General features: G+C 45.4%; 2 long non-coding RNA genes across 4 annotated transcripts in view; one reads left to right on the top strand and one right to left on the bottom strand.

Annotated features, from left to right (window-relative positions):
• Window positions 1-17,515, top strand: part of LOC146398251 (uncharacterized) — a 40,938-nt gene extending 23,423 nt beyond the window's left edge. The window contains exons 1-3 of one of the 2 annotated variants that reach the window (XR_014820453.1): window positions 7,239-7,690; window positions 12,390-12,504; window positions 15,546-17,515. This is a non-coding gene — a long non-coding RNA (uncharacterized LOC146398251). Of the gene's footprint in view, window positions 1-7,238; window positions 7,691-12,389; window positions 12,505-15,545 lie in introns of those variants that run through there. The other variant, XR_014820454.1, reaches the window with a different exon arrangement.
• LOC146398252 (uncharacterized) lies at window positions 328-15,550 on the bottom strand. Of its 2 annotated transcripts, XR_014820456.1 has the most exons (3): window positions 15,057-15,550; window positions 8,341-8,385; window positions 328-1,213 (listed from the first exon to the last, which is right to left on the bottom strand). It is a non-coding gene; the product is annotated as an uncharacterized LOC146398252 (long non-coding RNA). The 2 variants fall into 2 exon arrangements; XR_014820455.1 differs by lacking the exon at window positions 328-1,213 and having other exon boundaries at window positions 7,148-8,385.
• Window positions 17,516-20,829: the final 3,314 nt, after the last annotated feature.

Below are 20,829 nucleotides of genomic sequence, written 5' to 3'. Positions count from 1 at the left end.
GTTCCCAGCTTTGTTTTCCAAATAGGGAGTCAGAGATACAATGAGGTGAGAAACCTCCTTAAGGCTACACGGCTGGATGAAGAAGCCAGCTGATCGCTTGACTTGACCCTACCAATTGGAAAGCTTTGAAGGTGCTTTCTCCTAAAGGGATCCCCAGGCAGTGTGACAGTGGTCCTTGCGAGGCCAGGAAGCTGGGAGAGCGGTGCCCCTGTTGTCATCCTGCAGAATGTGTGATGGTCACCAACCCACCATGTTACCCAGTCTGAGCCCTTACTGCGCGCCACATGACAGGCCAATCAATTGAGAGACTGCGTGGTGGGACAAAGAAGAAGGACTTTATTCAAAAAGCCAGCACCCCAAGAAGACAGTGGACTACTGTCTCAAAGAGCCATCTGACCCTAGTTAGAATTCAGGCTTCTTTTATACTAAACAGGGAGTGGGTGTGGCTGGGGGGAGCTGGAATCAATAAAACTTTTTCTTGGTGCTGGAGTCCTCTGTTCTTGCAGCAGTCCATGCCAGTCCGGTCACACTATTCCTACAAGCCTCCAAAAGGACAAATGTTATTCTCCATTTTGCAGCAGTTTAATGGAAAAGTATTTTTCCATATTTGAGAATTAGGACCTCAGGTCTCATTACTTTTGTAAAAAAAAAAAAAAAAAAAAAAAAGTGTAGCAGTTCCTTTAAAGGTGGGAGAGAATGGGCTCCTGTATCCATCTCAGGCTACAAGAAACATTTCTTTTGCAAAAGGTGCAGAGCCAGCGAGGCTAAGCACAGGCAACAGAGCACACAGTTTACGGCTCAAGGAATAGATTCAACGGGGGGTCAGGCTTGTTCTCGGTCACGATGTTGCTTTAGGGAAGTTGTTCAAACCTCAGTTTCTTAATCTCTTTAAGGGAGAAATGAGATCAATGATGTTACTTTTGGAGGCTCTGGTGGCATCAAATGAGATAACCGCTAAAACCAATTTTGAAAAGCTCTGCCAATGCGACACAATGGTTCAAATTTAAGTCCTTCGAGAGAAAAGAGTTGGAATTTCACCGAAGAAAGGACTTCAAGAATCACCGTGTGCTAAGTTTCCAGTCCTCCTAGTGATGTAATCATATTTATTGATAAGACACCTATCATGTGTTGAGGGCATACTAAGTGCATCATGAGGCAGTTTTTCAGATATCATCTCATCTATTCTTCACCGCACCACACAGTATCAACTCCACTGTACAATGGGAAGAAAAAACCCAAGAGAGTTTAAGTTAATTGTCCAAAGCTTCTATCACAATATTCCTCAGATTATTTCAGGAAATAAAGAGAAACAATTCCCACTTCATTTCAAGAGCTGACTGAAACCTTAATACCAAACGCTGCTAAGAATCCCATAAACCAGGAGTTCCCATCGTGGCACAGCAGAAATGAATCTGACTTGGAACCATAAGGTTGTGGGTTCAATCCCTGGCCTTGCTCAGTGGGTTAAGGATCTGGTGTTGCCGTGAGCTGTGGTGTAGTTCACAGATGCATCTCGGATCCGATGTTGCTGTGGCTGTGGTGTAGGCCAGAAGCTATAGCTTCAATTGGACCTCTAGCCTGGGACCCTCCATATGCAAAAGAATCCTATAAACCATGAAAATTCCAGACCAAAATTACCCATGAACATAGACACAAAAATCTCAAAAAAGACCAATAGAATCTAGCAATATATAAAAAAGATAACCATATCCCAATCAAGTGAGATTTATCCTTGTAATGCAAGCAAGTTTCAACATTTAAAAATAAATTAAGGCGTTCCTGCTGTGGTGCAGTGGGTTAAGACTCTGACTGCAGTGGCTAGGATTACTGTGGGGGCAGGGGTTCAATCTACAGCCTGGCACGGTGGGTTAAGAGTTCTGGCAGTACCACAGCTGCAGTGCAGGTTCCAACTGAGGCTTGGGTTCAATCCCTGGGTCTGGGAACTTCCATATGCTGCACGTGGCCTTAATAAATAAGTAAGTAAACAAATAAATAAATACAATAAAAATACATTATTTCCCCCACATTGAAAAAAGGAGAAAGATCACCTCAAAATAGATGGGAAAATCATTTGATGAATTCAACACCAATTCATGATTTAAAAAAAGGTATCCATAAACTCAGAATAAAATGGAACCTCTCAGTCTGATAAAGGGTAATAATAGTTTAAAAATCTACAGGTAGGAGTTTCTGCTGTGACGCAACAGGATTGGTGGTGCCAGAATGCAAGGTTGATGCCTGGCCCAGCACAGTGGGTTAAGGGTCTGGCACGGCCACAGCAGTAACCGGAGGCACAACTGTGGGCAGCTTGGATCTGAGCCCTGACCAGGGAACTCCAGATGCTGCAGAGCAGCCAAAAACAAACAAACAAACAAACAAAAAAAAAAACACCCTACAAACCACAAAATATATAATAGTAATAAGCAAAATAGTTTGTCCATCAAAAACTAGGACTCGGACCAGAGCAAGGATATCTGTTCTTTTATAAGATGTTGCATTAGCTATCCTAGCCAGAATAATACAGCAAAATAAGCTCACGAAAAGCATACAGATTGAAAAGGAAGAAACAAAGCTAGCTTTATTCTCAGATAACATAATTTGAATATATAAAATCCTAAGGAATCTATAAAAAATGAGAATTAATAAGTGAGTTTAGCAAGGATTCAGGAGAAAATATTAATATGTAAAGATCCTGTATACCAGCAACAAATACATGGAAGATGAGATAAAAGAAAAATCATTTAAAATAGCATCTAAAGGCATAAAATACCCAATGATAAATTTTAGCAAATATATGGAAGACAATGACACTGAAAACTACAGGAAACTACAAAAAGAAATGCAAAACAACCTAAATAAATGAAGAAGATATACCATGTGTGTAAAATAGAAGCTTTAACACTAATTCTCTCCAAATAGATGTACAAATTCAATCCATTACACTCAAAATTATAGCCGGCTTTTTTTGTAGAAACTGATAAACTGTAATGTATTTGAAAATGAAAATCGCCTATAACATTCGAAACAATTATGAAAGGTAGATACTTTTAGAACCTGATTTCAGGATTTAGTATAAAACTGCAGCAATCAAGATGACAAGGCATCGGCATGGTCAAATATATCAATGAAATAGGAGCGTCCAGAAGCAGGCATGAATCTGTCACCAGCATCTTCCAACACAAGGTGGCATCAGAGCTCTGTCTGATGCCATTCCAGCTCAATGCAGCAGGTAGCAGCAGCCCCACATCAACCTCTAAAGACACAACTTGAATTTTCAGGATCCTTTACGCCCTGCATGTCCCCTCTGTATTTCTTTCCTCCAGTTGCCGCTATCTCTGCCCAACCCCTCTGCCATACAGAAGGGGGGAAACTTAGATGGGAGAGGATAGGAACACCCCCATGAGCCCCATATGTGACTGCCATATATGCCAGGGGTTCTCTGCACCTCGTAAGCACCATTTCAGACTTAACCTTAACCCTGTATGCAGGGTATGAATTTTTTTTTTTTTCATTTTAGGGCCACACCCGTGGCATATGGAAGTTCCCAGGCTAGGGGTGGAATCAGAGCCGCCAGCCTACACCACAGCTCACGGCAATGCCGGATCCCCCATCTACTGAGTGAAGCCAGGGATGGAACCCACATCCTCATAGACACTAGTCTGATTCTTTTCTGCTGAGCCACAACAGGAACTCCTGTGATTTTCTTTATTTCAAAGATGATCAAACAGATGCCCAGAGAGGGAGACTAAGTTCCTAAGGACTGAGCTGGAGGTGCTGGAGATGGGGCTGGAGTCTGATCTTTCTTTCCACGTAACACAGCCTGAATCTGCAGGTCAAAACGCTCAATGTGGGATCTAACAGGCAAAGTTCATACTTATTGAGTGCTCACTGGAGCAGCATTGCAGCTGCCCAGCCCATATTGAAACGGTATACAAGCCCCCAAGTCCTTGTGTTTTAAAGTAACTGGCTTTTGGAGTTCCCGTCCTGACACAGTGGAGAGGTATCCGACTAGGACCCATGAGGTTTCGGATTCGATCCCTGGCCTTATTCAGTGGGTTAAGGATCCGGCATTGCCGTGGGCTGTGGTGTAGGTTGCAGACACAGCTCGGATTCCAAGTTGCTGTGGCTGTGATGTGGACTGGCAGATGCAGCTCCGATTCGACCCCCAGCCTGGGAACCTCCATATGCTGTGAGTGCGGCCCTAAAAAGACAAGAAGACAAATAAATAAATAAATAAATAAATAAAGTAACAGGCTTTTCCTTTGGTCTCCCAGGCCTCCCCTCAGTCTCAAAAGTCTGACTCAAGAGTTAATGATTAGGAAATATTGATACAGCTAAAAACCAGTTCAAACAGTCTGGATGCTGCTATGCCCAGACTTGGCCCACTGACTTTACGACCAATGGTTACTTTCTAGTTAGAGTTACATTGCACCTAGTGCTTGCTTTTGTAATCGAAACCCTCCCTGACACCCCTACATTTGTGAGCCATCTTCACTGCAGAGAGAAGGTCAAGGTGCCAGAACCCTGAGACCACCAAGAAACTGTCACTGGACACCTGACTCCTGCCCTGATGACTTTGAAATGATCTATGGAGTGAGAGGAATGCAGGCACCCTGATCCTTATCCACAGCCTTTTTTTTCCAAAATAATCCTATAACCACCTCCCCCTCCTGCTCTCCTCTCTCCAGGAGGACACAGTTATGAGGCATCAGCCGGCTGTGGCCTCCTTTGCCGGGTAAAGCAATAAAGCTGTTCTTTCTGCTTCACCCAAAACTCTGTCTCTGAGACGTCATTGGCGCCGGTGTGCAGAGGTGGGTTTCGGCTGCAATAGTCACAAGGAGATGAGATGGGGGCTGCCTTTACTCCTATTTTAAAGCTCTGTGGTGAAAAGCAGGCCCTGAAATTCACGTGTGTACAGAGGTCACACCCTTGGTAAAAGCTGGAGGCAGCGCTAGACCCCTAGATTCAGATCTGGACCCCAGACCCTTAACTTCTCAACTGTTTATTAAATGACCATGTTAACAAGCCTTGTGGGGAGCGGCGGCGGCTGCTGTCTGTAGAGGGAGGCCTGGTCCATTTCTCCCAGGGGAGGCAAAGAATGGCCTTTCCCACCACCGTGTTCCTGGGGGGGCACCCGGAGGCACTCAGGGCTCCACTGTTAGCTCTGCCCAGTGTCCCCAGCCCTTGGGGTCTTCTTTCAATTTTTTATTTGGCTGCACCTGCAGCATGTGGAAATTGCCAGGCCAGGGATCGAACCCGCGCCACAGAAGCAACCCGAGCTGCTGCACTAACAACATAATCCTTAACCTGCTGGGCCAACAGAGTACTCTAAGTCACACACTTTCTTGTTCTTTTTCTTTCTTCTTCTTTATTTTTTTTTCTAAGGACCGTGGTCATAGCATATGGAATTTCCCAGGCTAGGTAGGGGTCGAATGGGAGCTATAGCTGCCGGCCTACACCACAGCCACAGCAACACAGGATCTGAGCAGCAGCTGCAACCTATGCCACAGCTTGCTGCAACACTGATCTTTAAGCCATTGAGCAAGGTCAGGGATCAAACCCACATCCTCATGGATACTTGGGTTTGTTTCCGCTGAGCCATAATAGGAACATCTGATTTTTTCCTTTCAAGCTACTGAATGCCAAGAACAAACTGTGGAAACGCAGTGTCTGCCCGCTAGAGCTCTCATGCTGGGGGCAAGATCATATGCAAATTCAGGCAAAAACAGAACCACAGAGAGATAATTCTGTGGGTGACTAATGAGCACGTGAAGCGGGGTGGGGGGGCACTGAATTTTTGCCTGGTCAGGGAAGACTTCCTGGAGGAGGAAGCTCTTCCACTTGAGCCTTTGCGAGTGAGGAAGGCTTGAAGGGATGATGAAGTCAGCATCCAGTCTCGGGGTAAGCGTGGTGCTTTGATGGGGAGGGAGGTCAGCTGGCCTGGATGAAGCATGGGGAGAGGGGCTGGAAATAGGGCTGGAGGAGTGGGTTACGGACAGACTGTGGAAGGTTCCAAGGACCCAGCAGAGGGCCTTTCTTTTATTTTTATTTTTTAGGGCAGCACCCACAGCATATGGAAGTTCCCAGACTAGGGGTCAAATCAGAGCTGTAGTTGCCAGCCTACATACACCAAAGCCACAGCAACGCAGGATCTGAGCCACATCTGTGACCCACACCACAGCTCGCAGCAATGCCAGATCCTTAACCCAGGGATCGAACCTCATGGTTCCTAGTCAGATTTGTTAACCACAGAGCCACGACAGGAATTCCTTGCTTTCGTTTTTGTTTTTTTTTTTCTTTCCTTTTTATGGCCGCACCTGTGGCATCCGAATCAGAGCTGCCACCACCGGCCTACACCGCAGCCATGGCAACACCTGATCTGAGCCCATCCACGACCTACACCGAACCACATGTAATGTCTCTAAACCAGTAGCTGGAGATTGTAGCACGAGCACCTGACCCTTAGCTTTTGACTGGAATGTGAGGGGTTGACATAAAACTTTTGATGACTGAGGCATCCGCTTCAAAGTCGTCTGTTTCAAATAAGCACATGGCCAGCTACACAACTAGATAAAGGGCGGGGCCACCCCACCGATAAAGTTCCCCTTTTAGCAAGTCCTGGCTGACCTAGCTCCCTGACCTCTTAGGGACCCCTCTTTTCCCTTCCATGCTTTAATTCCTTCTCTTCTGTTTTAAATTCACCAATAAAGATGAACCTGCAAAACTCCGGGCACCCCACCCTCACCCCAAAAAAGGCAGAACCCCAGGTCTGAGCCCTGTCTCTCTGTCTCTGTCTCTCTGTCTCTGTGCAACCTCGCTGTGTGGTCCCCGGTTTGCTGTCTACCCTCTATTTTTTTTTTTTTTTGTCTTTTGTCCTTTTTTAGGGCTGCACCTGCAGCACATGGAGGTTCCCAGGCTAGGGGTCTAATCAGAACTGCAGCCACCGGCCTACGCCAGAGCCGCAGCAACTACAGTCTTTGAAGCACTAACTTCAAGGTCCTTGAGTTTGTTGAATGTCTGAATTACTCCTACTGTTTTCTTTTTTCCTCTGTATTTTTTTTCACTCTTCTGATTAAATTGGTTCTTTGACGAAGGTTTTTCTATAGATAAAAAGGCAGGTGGCGGACGGGAGTGGGGGGGGGGGGCGCGTCCATTCTGGGAAGGCCACTCAGGGTCCGGCTCCGTTACATTTTTTTCACTCCTCAGCCTGAAATACTGCTCTGAGCTTTCCCTCCCTCACCTCGGATCGCTCCTCCTCACTTCTCCCGCACCCCCAAAAGTGCCCTCAGCCTCCATCCCCAACTCCCTAACCCACACCTGGGCCGAGGTTTGAGGAATGGCCACACAGGAGAGCACGCAACTGAACAGTAAATCTCAGGCTCCTTTCTTGGGTCAACGCTCACCCTCGAGCCCACCTGCGCCCACCTTACGGGGTCCATCCTGTGCCCGGAGCCCCTTCCTCCGCCTCCGAGGGCCTCTGTCCCTTGAGGTCCTTCCTTCCCCGCCCTTACACCCACTCATGGAAACTGAAATGCTTCTCCAGTAAAAGTAATCGCTGAGTCAGGAAGTTCCCTTTCCACTTTCTAACATCAAGAAACAAGCTCTTGGAGTCCCTGTCGTGGTGCAGCAGAAATGAACCCCACTTGTATCCAGGAGGATGTGGGTTTGATCCCCGGCCTTGCTCGGTGAGGTAAGGATCCAGCGTTGCCGGGACCCCTAGCCTGGTAACCTCCAAATTCCACTGGTGTGGCCCTGAAAGAAATGAGCTCTTTATTTCCAAGCCTTCCCTTCCTGGGGAGGCCTGGAGATGGGAAATTCTTCAACAGCAGCAGCCTAAAAATCCTTTCCCACGTGGAAAAGCAGGTGTCCTTCCTCATCCGGGGAACCCGTCGGTTTTCAGTAACACTCATTTCCCCCCTCTTTTTGCACCAACACACACACATTTTCAAAGCCCAGACCTCATGGACTGCTGCAGCATCGCTTGGCCTCTGGTCAGACCACCTCTATCTCCTGTGGACAGGGCCCCGAGGGATCCTGGCAGAGAAATGACAGCCAAGGAAGTTGATGCAGAGGCTCAGGGCCCAGGAGGGTGCCTGGTTCTGGGCCTGGCCTGGACACATCCCCCCTCCTCTGGGTGCCGTACCCTCAGACATGCTGGTTGAGGGATGGTGATTATTCACAGAATCTTCGAATGATTTCTAGCTCAGAGGAGCTGAGATTTGCCTGTAAGTCATGAAAGGGAGTCTGAGCTCAAAGAGACATCAGACTTTCCAGAAACTGAGATCATTCTTGACCGGGAAGTCAAGTCCAATACGCTGACACCACCAGGCAGAGATTCACAGTGGTAAGCGGTCCAGACGGACTTTTTCAGGACCACGCTGGGAGCTGAAAAAGAACAAGAAAAAAAAAAAATGTTCACCAACTTCCATTTGTGTGCCAAGTGATATTCAGGGATCTACATGCATTATCTCAAAGCTTTTAAAAACTTTGAGATCAAATTTCCACAATACCGTTCACCCCTTGAAACTGTACAATTCAATGGCTTTAGTATATTTAAAAGTTGCGCAACCACCACCATTATTTAATTCCAGCATATTTTCATCACTCCAAAAAGTAATCCCATATCCATTATACGCTCCCTGTTCCCAGCCCGGGGCAACCACGAATCTAAATGCTGGCTCTATTGATTTTCCTCTTTTGTGCATTTCACGTGCAATATGAGGTATTTTGTAATGGGCGTCTCTCAGTTAGCATAATGTTTTCAAGATTCATCCACCCTAGAATATGTATCCGTACTTTATTCCTCTTGACGGCAGAACACTAACCTTCGAATGGCTTTGCAATATTTGGTTTCTCCAGTTTCTCAGTGGATGAACATGTGGTTTGTGTCTACGTTTTGGCCAACGGGAATAGCGATGCTATGAACATTTGTGTACAAGTTTCTGTTTAAACATATGCTTTCCATTGTCTCGGAAAGCTCCCCAGAGTAGCCTTGCAGGGTCATAAAGTAACTCTCTTTCTGACTTTCTGGGGAAGTGTTTTCTCTCGTGGCTGCACCATCGGGCCAGTAACAAATGAAGGTTCCAACTTCTCCACATTCTCACCAACCCTCACAATCACCCATCTGTTTGATCATCGCCATCCTTGTGTGTCTGCAGGGGTTGATCACTGAGGTTTTGATTTGCATTTCCCTGATGACTAGTGAGGCTGAGCAACTTTCACGTGCTCCCGCAGCTTTTGCATATTTCTTTCTATATCTTCTTTGAGGGTCACGTTCTTCCAATCCATGCTGCTCAACTCAGCCTTTTAATTAGGGCGTATCCTCTATCCACCCTGAATGTAATTATTGATGAGATAGGATTTACATCTGCCATTTTGTTCTTCGTTTTCCATGTCTCACGTCTTTTTTATTTTCCTGTGCCTCTATACCTTCCTTTCTGTTCAAAGGGCATTTTCTAGTGTAACTCAGATTTTCTCATCTTGTCTTTCACTATCCTTTTTAAAATTTATTTTCTTAGTGCATGCTTTGGGAATTGTAATTAACATCTTAATTTATAACAATCGAGTTTGGGTTAATATTAACTTAATTTCAATAGTATATAAAAATTTTTTTCTATATAACTTCATTCTTTAACCCTTCTTTTTTTCCTATTATTGTCAAACAAATCGCTTCTACATGCATTATATGTCCATTGACACATATTTCTTTCTTTTTTTTGTGTGTGTGTGTGTCTTTTTGTCTTTTCTTGGGCCGCATCTGAGGCATGTGAAGGGTCCCAGGCTAGGGATCGAATCGGAGCTGTTGCCACCGGCCTACGCCAGAGCCACAGCAACGCCAGATCTGACCTGCTTCTGAGATCTACACCACAGCTCATGGACATGCCAGGTCCTTAACCCACTGAGCGAGGCCAGAGATCGAACCCGAAACCTCATGGTTCCTAGTCAGATTCGTTAACCACTGCGCCATGATGGGAACTCCAACACATATTTCTTATTAATTGCTTTACATAGTTTGTCTCCTAAGTCAGATGGGAGAAAAATAGAAAAGAAAAATACAAACAAAACACACACACATACACAAATGTTGTTACTCTCTTTTTTATTGATCTGTGTAGTTACTTTTACCGATGTTCTTTATTTTGTCATGTGAATTTTAGTTTCTGCCTAGTGTCTTATTTCAGCCTGAAGGACTCTCTTTCGTATTTCTTGTAAGACAGGTTTGCTAGCAGCAAAATCTCTCAGTTTTTATCTGAGAATGTCTTAATTTCTCCTTCACTTTTAAAGAATAGTTTTGTCCAGTGTAGAACTGGTTGACAGGTTTTGTTTTCAGGATTTTGAGTAAACCGTAGCACTACCTTCCGGTCTATGTCATTTTTGATAATCTGTCAGCTGTTAATCTTACTGGGGATCTTTTCCTGGGATGAGTTGCTTCTTTCTTGCTGCTTTCAAATGATCTCATTGTCTTTGGATTTTGACAGTTTGCTTATGATGCGTCTTTCGGTTTTTTTCTATTTGAAGATGGTTGAGCTTTTTCTGTAGGTATATCAATGGTTTCCATCAAATTGGGGGATTTTCAGGCCATTATTTATTAAAACACTCCTCCCTCTCTCATTCTCTCTGCCCAGTCTCTTTGTGAGTCCTGTTATGCATATGTTGGTACAGTTTGGGATGTCCCACAAGTCTCAAAGCTTTGTTGATTTTCTTTTTTCCTTTTGTTCCTCAGACTGGCTAATTTCAATTATACCTACTTTTGTGTTTCTTAATTCTTTCCCCAGCCTGCTCAGATTTGCCATTGAATTTCTCTAGGGAACTTTTCGTTTCAGGTATTGAAGTTTTCAACTTCAGAAATTCTATTTGGTTATTTCTAATAATTTCTACATCTTCATTGATTCTCTATTTAGAGACACCATTCTCATACTTTCCTTTAGTTCTTTAGATATGATTTCATTTAGTTTTTTAAAACATATTTAAAATACCTAAAGTATTTGTCTGCTAAATCCAACATCTGGGCTTCCTCAAGCACAGTGTTTATTGACTTCTTTTTTTTTTCTCCCATGTTCTTATTTCTTTTCATATCTCTTTTTTTTTTCTGTTGGAAAATGGACAAATTAAAATAATGTAATGTGGCCACTCTGAAAATTAGGTGCTCCCTCTCCCAAAGCATTGTTGTCATGTCATTTTCTTGCTTGTTTAGTGACCTTTCCAAACTAATTTCACAAAGCCTACAGTTTTGTTATTTACAGCCACTGAAATCTCTTCTCCGTTAGCTTAGTAGTTAGATAGTGATTGGACAGAGAAGTCAATGCTCTCAGTCTTTGCCAAAGGGCTCTGGACGTGTGCCAGTCTTTGCCAAAGGGCTCTGGACGTGTGCCAGGGTGCCCTTCAATGTCAGCTAGGGTGTTTACAACTCCACCTTACTCTTCACTTCCTGCTTGCTCCGTGCCTGAAGGTCAGCCAGAGGTGAGAGCTTAGGATATTTTCAGGTTTTTCCTGTACATGTGTGCAGTCCTATGCACATGCAAGACCTTCCAGATTCTGCCTAGTTTTGTGAGGTGTTGATAATTGGCAAACTAAAGCTCCAAAAGGTTGAGCGATTTAGATAGTATCTTCATCAAGCCGGGCAAGGCACTAGATTCAAACCCAAAGCTACACTCTTTCTGCTCCAAGAGAGAAAGACACATGCAGCTTCCATGGGTGTTCCTCTTCCATGCTCACTGGAAATCCTGGCCAGGCCTCTGTACCAAGTTTGAGAATGAAAGGTGAGCTCTTGGGAGGTAGAAAGCATTTGGGAGCAGATACTTAAAACCAAAAGCTGATTCTAAGAAAGCTCCAAGGACGGAGGAAGGAAGGATTGACCCATGTGTGACAAGCCAGGGACAACTACTTAGGAACCTTTGAGGACATTGAAAGGGATTCCAGCCCATTTTAAAAGCTGTCAGGAGTTCCCATTATGGCTCAGCGGAAATGAACCTGACTAGTATCCATGAGGATATGGGTTCAATCCCTTGCCTTGCTCACTGGGTTAAGGATCTGGCGTTGTCATGCACTGTGGTATAGGTCACAGATGCGACTTAGATCCCAAGTTGCTGTGGCTGTGATGTAGGCTGGCAGATGCAGCTCCAGTTGGACTCCTAGCCTCGGAACTTCCATATGTGGCAGGTGCAGCCCTAAAAAGCAAGTAAATAAATACATACATACATAAATAGGAAAAAAAAAAAAGCTGTCACTTGTTAGGCCCTCACCACAGATGTCTGGCCCCATGATAAGCACTTAAACTATAGAAGGTCTGGGAAATAGCAAATGAATTACTAGGATGGCACAGGATTCTAAAGTCTAAAATCTTCACTCCTGGAATCAACAGCACGGCTTTTATTGAATCTCCTCCACAGGATCCTTGAGAGATGGTCCCCTTCAATGACGGGGAACTCACTACTTTTCAGGCAACACCTTCCGTCTTCAGGCTCCTCTGCGTGTCAGAGAGACGGTCCCGCACAGCGGAGCAGAGTAAGTCCTCAGAGCTTGGCGGTTTAGGTCTCGCCTCCACCCTTCTGTTCTGGGTGACGTTGCCAAGTCCCTTCCTCTATCTGAACCTGTTTGCTTCTCTGAAAAAATGGCCAAAAGAACGGCTGCTTGGCAAGACTTGCAGGAGAGAGGATCTAAAAGGGCTCCGCTCACGCGGTGGAGGAGCTCGGGACGCGCTGCGCGCAGCGAGGCTCTTCTGTAAAAGGGGCTGAATCCGTCTGTGTCTTGGCAGTTTCCGACCCATTTTTCCTAATTCTGTGCCTTCTGCCCACTTCTCCAAGTTGTCCTTTCAGGACATAACAAATCGCTGTGTGTTTTTGATTTAGGTGAAGTCACTCTACGGTCTAAACAACGTCCCAAACACGCGGTCTTGGCTCCGTTCACGATTCGAGGTCCTCTCCTCTAAAGAGACTGAAACCGGGGCCAAGCCCCGGAGTCCTTGTGTTTTGAACGAAAGGGCTTCTCCTTTAGCCTCCCAGGCCTCCCCTCACTCTCAAAAGGCTGACTCCAGAGTTGATGATGAGGAAATCGTGTGGCAGCTCAACACTAGTTAAAACAGGCTCCACGGAGTTCCTGTGGTGGCGCAGTGGTTAACGAATCCGACTAGGAACCATGAGGTTGCGGGTTCGATCCCTGCCCTTGCTCAGTGGGTTAACGATCCGGCGTTGCCGTGAGCTGTGGTGTGGGTCGCATACGCGGCTCGGATCCTGCGCTGCTGTGGCTCTGGCGTAGGCTGGCGGCTACAGCTCCGATTCAACCCCTAGCCTGGGAACCTCCATATGCCGCAGGAGCGGCCCAAGAAAAGGCAAAAAGACAAAAAAATAAAATAAAACAGGCTCCACGATGCTATGCCCGCCTGGCCTTGGCCCGCCGACTAACCCGCTTTTCCCGAATGATTTCTCCCCTGCTTCAGTTTCCTTTCACTAAAGGTTCCTTTCTACTTCGAGTTATACTGCACCTAGCGTTTGCTTTTGTAATTGGAACCTTCCCGAACGCTCCTTCTTTTTATGAGCCGTCTGCACTGCAGAGAGATGGTCCAGGTGCCAGATCCCTGAAGACCATCAGAAAGGGTCACTGGACACCTGACTCCGGCCTTGATGACTTTGAAATGACCTATGGAGGGAGAAGGATGCAGGCATCCTGATCCTTATCCACAGCCCCGTTTATTCAAAATAATCCTATAACCCCCCCCCTTCTCTCCCCTCTCCAGGGAGGACCCAGTTTTATGAGGTGTTAACCGCTGTGGCCTCCTTTGCCTGGTAAAGCAAGAAAGCTGTTCTTTCTGCTTCACCCAAAACTCTGTCTCCAAGACGTCATTGGTGCCGATGGACAAAGGCAGCATTTCGGCTACAATAAGCCCCTCTCTCCCCCACGCCCACAGTGTGGGAAGATCTTAAGGCTGTTCTGACCAGCAGAGAGAGACAGCTGAGCCTCTCACTGATTCCAAAGCTTATGCTTCTAGTAATGCAGTCCAAGGTCACCTTCACTTTTCTATTAGTTCTGTCAGATTGTGGGATGATCCAGGTGTTTTTGTTGGCATTGAAATTTATGGAGTACAATCTGGCGTTGCTGTGGCTGTGGCAGAGCCGGCAGCTGTAGCTCCAATTAGATCCCTAGCCTGGGAACCTCCATATGCTGCGGGTATGGCCCTCAAAAGACAAAAAGACAAAAAAAAAAAAAAAAGTTCCTGTCATGGTGCAGTGGAAACAAATCCGACTAGGAAACATGAGGTTTCTGGTTCAACCCCTGGCCTCACTCTGTGGGTTAAGGATCCAGCGTTGCCATAAGCTGTGGTGTAAGTCGCAGACATGGCTCAGATCTGGCATTGCTGCGGCTGTGGTGTAGGCCGGCAACTGTCGCTCTGATTAGTCCCCTTAGCCTGGGAACCTCCATATGCCGTGAGTACAGCCCTAAAAAGACAAAAAGACAGAAAAAAAAAAAAAAGAAAGAAAAAGAAATTTATGGAGTAAAGTCACTACTTTTCCTATCCCTGTTAAAATGCTTATAAGAGTCAGCAGATGTCCCAGGCTGCTGGGGTCCTTCCTGATTTTCACATTCATCTCAAAACCTATTAACTGTCAAATATGATGGGAATAAATCTTACGACATTATCTGAGTCCCCCCACCTCGCATAGCCTTCTGCTCACCAACAGCAGATGTCTCGGGTAGAGGAACCTCTGAGAATATTTCAGAAAGAAATAAGACTTGGGCAGGGGGCACTGGGAGATGCCAAATTTAAGTCCACAAGTATCCACTTGACACCTGACACAAAGCAGGCGATTGCAGCCCCAGTGTCTTATGTGACCCTCACAAGCCCTCCACGGAGGACACCATAAACCCATTGAGAGCTGGAGTCACTGAGGTCAAGTGATGCTACAAGGATAGGGCACAAATCTGGGTTTATCTGACTCAGGAACCTGTATTATTTTCCATGTGGTCCACATTCCCCATTTTGCTAATGGGGCTTAAGAGTAGTTCCCGAACTTCAAAGTGGGAAGGAGTCACCTAGAAAATTTGTTAAAAATGAGACTCACCCTGTCTCCCCAGATTCTGATTCACCAGGTCCAGCGTGAGGCTTGAACACGTCCCCGTGGTGCAGTAGACTAAGGAACTGGGGTTATCCCTGTAGCACAGCACCTTGGGTTGGGTCGCTGCTGTGGCGGGGCCGTGATTTGCCCTGGGAACTTCCATATGCCACGGGCGCAGCCGAAAGAAAGAGAGAGAGAAGAATCACTGGGTGATGCTGAGGCTAATTGTTCACAGAGGACGGCCTGCCCTACCGCCCCACCGCCCCAGCTCCTGGGCTTTCGAAGCCAATTCTCAAGCACTTCCCTGTGGCAACTTCAGTGGGCCTCCTGCCCAAGCCAGCACAAATAAGGACAGCACAAATCATGACGGGGGTAGGGTGGGGTGGGGGGCAGTTGGAACCCTTCCCCGTCGCTGCCTCTTGCTGCTTCCACGGAATTTTTCAGCCTGGACCCTAAATACTGCCTCCTTCTGTGATCCTTTAATTCACTTTCCAGATCTGGCCAGAGGAAGCGGGAAAACCCAGACATGGATGTTGCAAGAGCAGATTATTTAACACAACTGGAGTGCTCCCTGCATCCTGAAATTCCCCCACAATAGAAAATGAGATGTTTGCGGGCTGCCTGCCAGACCTTGTTCTCAACCACAAGTATTTACACAAGAGAAAAAGGGCCCCCCGTCCCTCCGCCCTCCGTGGCCCATCAGGGCTGCATCTCCCCATGCCCCAAGCCCACTTGCTCCAAGACGCTGCATCACACCAAGAGGCTTGCTTCACCGGAAAGGATCTCGTGGACGTCTCTAACCTCACCTGATATCAGGCAGACACTTCCTGAAAGTCATCCCTCGTGTTCCTAAGATAAGAAGAGAAAACTGCTTCTTCCTTCCTTTCTGGGTATGAGTAATGACTGACTCTTTCTTGCGGTTACTCTGTTGGAGACAGGGTTTCTGCAGAAAGAATCGAAATTTAATGAGACGTTTCTGGGCTCTCTGACTGCATTGTGTATGTTCTATAGGGCAGAAAACATTCCGAGAGACCAGGTTACAATGTCTGTGTGACATCGAAGAAGCCACCTGCCCCCTCTGTGATCCAGTTCCTTTATCAGTAACGTCAGGACAACAGTCCTGTCTCTTGGTTAAAAGGACATGATGAGCATATAATTCAAAGGGGTCGGCAAAGCTGCCAGCATGGAGTAGGGACTCCGTGGACCCTTGTACGTGGTCATTATTCCGTATATCTCGCTTCACACTGTGGTCCCCAGAGAAGTAGCCTCTACCTCCCCTGGAGTCTTGTTAGAAATGCAGAATCTTACGCTCCAGCCCAGAACTGTTCCGTTGAAATCTGCACTTTCACATGTTTTCTGGGATTCAAATGATATTAAACTTTGAGAAGCAGTGACGGACTTACTATCCAACAGGGTGGGGAGGCTGTGGGTGGGTATAGCAACGGCTTTCTAAACAATTTTTTCATCGTTTTTTTTTTTGTATTGCTCACCGTCCCTCCCCAGCTGTGCCACATTCGTATGACATCTTCCTGGGGGGGTGACCTTATCTAACCAGAACTCTGGCCTCATCACTCTCCTGTGTATTGGAGTTCCCCTGTTGCCTCAAGGATAAAGGAATAACTCCTCAGAATGGCATTGAAATCCCTTTCCAACCTTCCTTTGGCCAACAAGGGCAATGCCTCATTTTCCAAAGGCAGCCTTCACTTGCAGGTCTCAGCTCTTTATCCCAGAAACAATCCCTTCCCCAAAGGGCACTGTCTTTTCATCATTTTCTCCAACTTACTCAAGCTCTGCTTCTTGGAATGTTCTTGGCCTCCAAAACCCTGCTTAGTCTTCAAGGCTCAGCTCTATTGCCATTATCAGAATAGGTACAAGATCAAGCTCATGATGGATGAGCATCTCAGAGTCAAGAGCTCTGGTTCTTACTAGGCCCACCAACAACTCCCTAAAGGAGTTCCCTGGTGGCCTAGCAGTTAAGGATGCCGCGTTATTAATGCTCTGGCTCTGGTTGCGGTGGTGGCATGGGTTCAATGCCTGGCCCGGAAGTTTCTGCATGCCACCAGTGCAGCCAAACAAACAAACTCCCTAAATCTCTTTGAGCAAGTCATCTGAACTTCTGAGCCTTGTGTGTTCTCATCAACCTTATCTGTATAAAGGAGATAATTAAGGCACCAACTTCAGAGACTTGTTTTGAGGATTCTTCGGGGCTTTTGCGTTAGTCTAGTGACTGGCACATAGTAAATGCTCAATAAAACTTCCCAAATCCACTTCAGGGTAAATTCCATCTAGAGATGCACCTATCTCTCCTTTATTCCCCGTTATCATCCCAGTCTCTGGCCCAGTTTCTGATACACAGCATATGCACGATAAATATTTGTTAATAAACAAATGCCTTAAAAATGTTATATACATTGTAAAGCTCTGTAACAAATAAAAGCTTGCTATTTTGTTTGGTTTTATTTTAACGATCGGGATTTAGATGCCATGAGAGAGAGAGAGACCATAAATGTATTATTATTGCAGTGGCTGACTGATGCTATCTTCCAGCCCCCTGGTTGCCAGCTGTGACTTTTCATACACAACTCAAAGAATATATGCTGTGGGTTTTCCCCCATTATTTCAACATTTTTTTCAATCTGTTTATCATCATCCATCCCCATAACAACCTGCACCCCCCTATACATAATAACAAAATTTTAAGCCACCCTCTTCTCTAAAACTCCCAGCATCACCAATTAGGCCATAAAAGTTCCAACACCCCACGGCCAACTTCTAGGAGCCCATGTCTGTCCTTGACTATCCCTCAGCCTCAGAAATGCCCAGAGGAGACATCTTTTCCTTTTTTTTTTTTTTTTTTTAATTCTTTCTTTTTATGGCCCCACTTGCAGCATGTGAAAGTTCCCAGGTTAGGGGTTGAATCGGAGCTGCACCTGCTGGCCTACACCACAACCACAGCAACGCCAGATCTGAGCCCGCTCTGAGATCTACACCACAGCTCCGGGCAACGCCAGATCCTCAACCCACTGAGCAAGGCCAGGATCAAGTTCACATCCTCATGGATACTCATTGAGTTCTTAACCACCGAGCCACAGCGGGAACTCGGAGGCGTCTTTTCTATGAAACAGTGTGAGAGAGGTCCTGGCAGGATGCGGTCCAAACACCCGGGTGTGGAATGTAGGAGAGGGATCTTCCCAATGGGGCTCTTAAGTAGGAGGTCAAGGACAGCAGAGAAGGGTCATGAAGGCACGGGGTATGACTATCATCACCTGTTTTCCAGGCCATCCGAGCTGGCTCCCACCCCTCTCTCACTCTGCCTTCACTGTATCTCTCAAATGCAGGGACTCAGGCCAAGCAGGCTCGAGATGACTTCATCCCGCATCTTACTAAATGATGGAATTGCCCCCCGGCCTTGTGAGATCGTGGATTCTGTGTCCGTACATCTAGGGTGGGGCCTGAGAGTCTGCATTTCTAGTAAAGTCCAGGGGATGAAAAGTTCCTAGTCTGTAGCAAAGGTCTCCTCCATCCCTGGTCTATGAGTCCCATCATTCTCCTGGAATCTGAGTGTCCAGTCCTCAACTAAATACTTTTTAAGAATTTTCTTTTATTTATTTATTTTAAATTTTTATTTATTTATTTTTCATTTTTTTTATTACTCAGATGAATTTATCACATCTGTAGTTGTGTAATGATCATAACAATCTGATTTCACAGGATTTCCATCCCACAGCCCAGGCACATCCCCCCACCCCCCAAACTGTCTCCTCCGGAGACCATAAGTTTTTCAATGTCTGTGAGTCAGCATCTGTTCTGCAAAGAAGTTCAGTCTGTCCTTTTTTCAGATTCCACATGTCAGTGAAAGCGTTTGATGTTGGTGTCTCATTGTATGGCTGACTTCACTTAGCATGATAGTTTCTAGGTCCAACCATGTTGCAAAAAATGCCAGTATTTCGTTCTTTTTGATGGCTGAGTAATAGTCCATTGTGTATATGTACCACATCTTCTGGATCCGCTCCTCTGTCAATGGACGTTTAGGTTATTTCCATGTCTTGGCTATTGCAAATGGTGCTGCAATGAACATTGGAGTACATTGTGTCTTTGAGAGTCGTGGTTTTCTCTGGATAGATGCCCAGGAGTGGGATTGCTGGGTCAAATGGTAGTTCTATAAGAATTTTCTTATGATTTTATTTGTCAATGAGAGCTACACAGAGCTGGGGAAAAACTGATTATCCATTTGGAAAATACATTTAAAGTACAGACTTTTTTTGGTTCCGATGACATCATTCAACTTAATAATTGATACCACAAAGTGAGAGATATTGAGCATTTTGGATGCGGACGAGAAGACGAGTTCTATTTATAGCACACCTTGACTATGCACTATTGTAGGTTTTGAGATAGCTTCGTCTTTTCTGTAAACAGTGTTCCGTCAATTTTCGATTGTAGAACAGGATGACCCAGTCACACATAGAAATACATATTCTTTTTCTCACATTAAGTATTCGATTATTCTTAGATGACTCTTGTCTTTTTATGCTGTTTGACTATTAATATAGCAGTCAAAATCTGGAAGTTCGCATTGTGGCTCAGCGGTAATGAGCCTGACTAGTACCCATGAGGACTCAGGTTCGATCCTTGGCCTTGCTCAGTATTAAGGATTCGGCATTGCCTGAGCTGTGGTGTAGGTCGAAGACGCGGCTCGGATCTGGCGTTGCTGTGGCTGTGGTGTAGGCCGGTGGCTACAGCTCCGATTAGACCCCTAGCCTGGGAATTTCCACATGCCCCCAATGTGACCCTAAAAAGCAAAATAATAATAATAATAAATTATCGAGGAGCTCTTCCTTCAGCTAGAAACCAGGAGGAATACCTGTGAGGAAAGGTGATGATGGTTTAATAAAACAGCCATAAGACATGTATTGCGTATTTCCTAGGGGTCGGGCACAGTGCTAACTGCTTTACAAGAATTTATCTCACGGAGTCCTCAAAGGAGCCTCATGCAAACCTCTTACCAATTTGTACTGTAAAAATAAGAAAATTGAGATCAAGAAAAGTTAAGTAACCTGTCTTCTCGTCCTTTCTTCCTATTTTTCCAGGCTGGTAAGCTGTAGGGTAAGGATTTGAACCTAGCTCTGCCTGACTCCAGAGCTCAAAGGGTTAACAGCTACAAAATAATCAAAAAATAAATAAAAGAAATTCAAGAAACACAAGAAAAAGTGTTCATGGAAAAAAATGCAAAAAGTGCAAGAAATTCAAACACACTTTGGACATCTGCCCTGTTACCACAGACCCTTTTAAGAAATATTAACATAAATTTAACATTAACTTTAAAAAACAACTTCATTTTGGTTTTTTTTGTTTGCTTTTGTTTTTTTTAAGGCTGCACATGCAGCCTATGGATGTTCCTGGGCAGGCGATTCAAGTCTCCTTGCCTTTGCAGAGACCTGAGCCACTGCAGTCAGATTCTTAACCCACGGTGCCACAGCGGGAACTCGTAGTCTTATTTTCTTTGTGGACAGATGGCCGGAATCTTATCTATGAAACATGTTTTCCCACATTTTGGAAGTATCATGTAATTATTTTAAGGCTGGGTTTCCAATACTGCTCCTGTCCTGAGATGAACTAGTTTAGAAACAAGACTGAAGAGTGAGGAATGTCTATCTGGTTTCTAGGGACCAAATCGATCCTTTCAGCATCTGCTTCTCTGGGTCTATAACTTGGTTCATTTTTCCTTCTAACATGGCATAGCAAAATAAATAAAAACATCTCCGCAGTTTAGAATAGA

The sequence above is a fragment of the Sus scrofa genome, chromosome 12 (assembly GCF_054392235.1).
Source record: "Sus scrofa isolate SSC_HxYL_T2T_F1_AM1 chromosome 12, Sscrofa_HxYL_maternal_Yorkshire_Landrace_v2.0, whole genome shotgun sequence".
Classification (NCBI taxonomy): domain Eukaryota; kingdom Metazoa; phylum Chordata; class Mammalia; order Artiodactyla; family Suidae; genus Sus; species Sus scrofa.
This window is presented reverse-complemented; position numbering and strand designations above follow the sequence as displayed.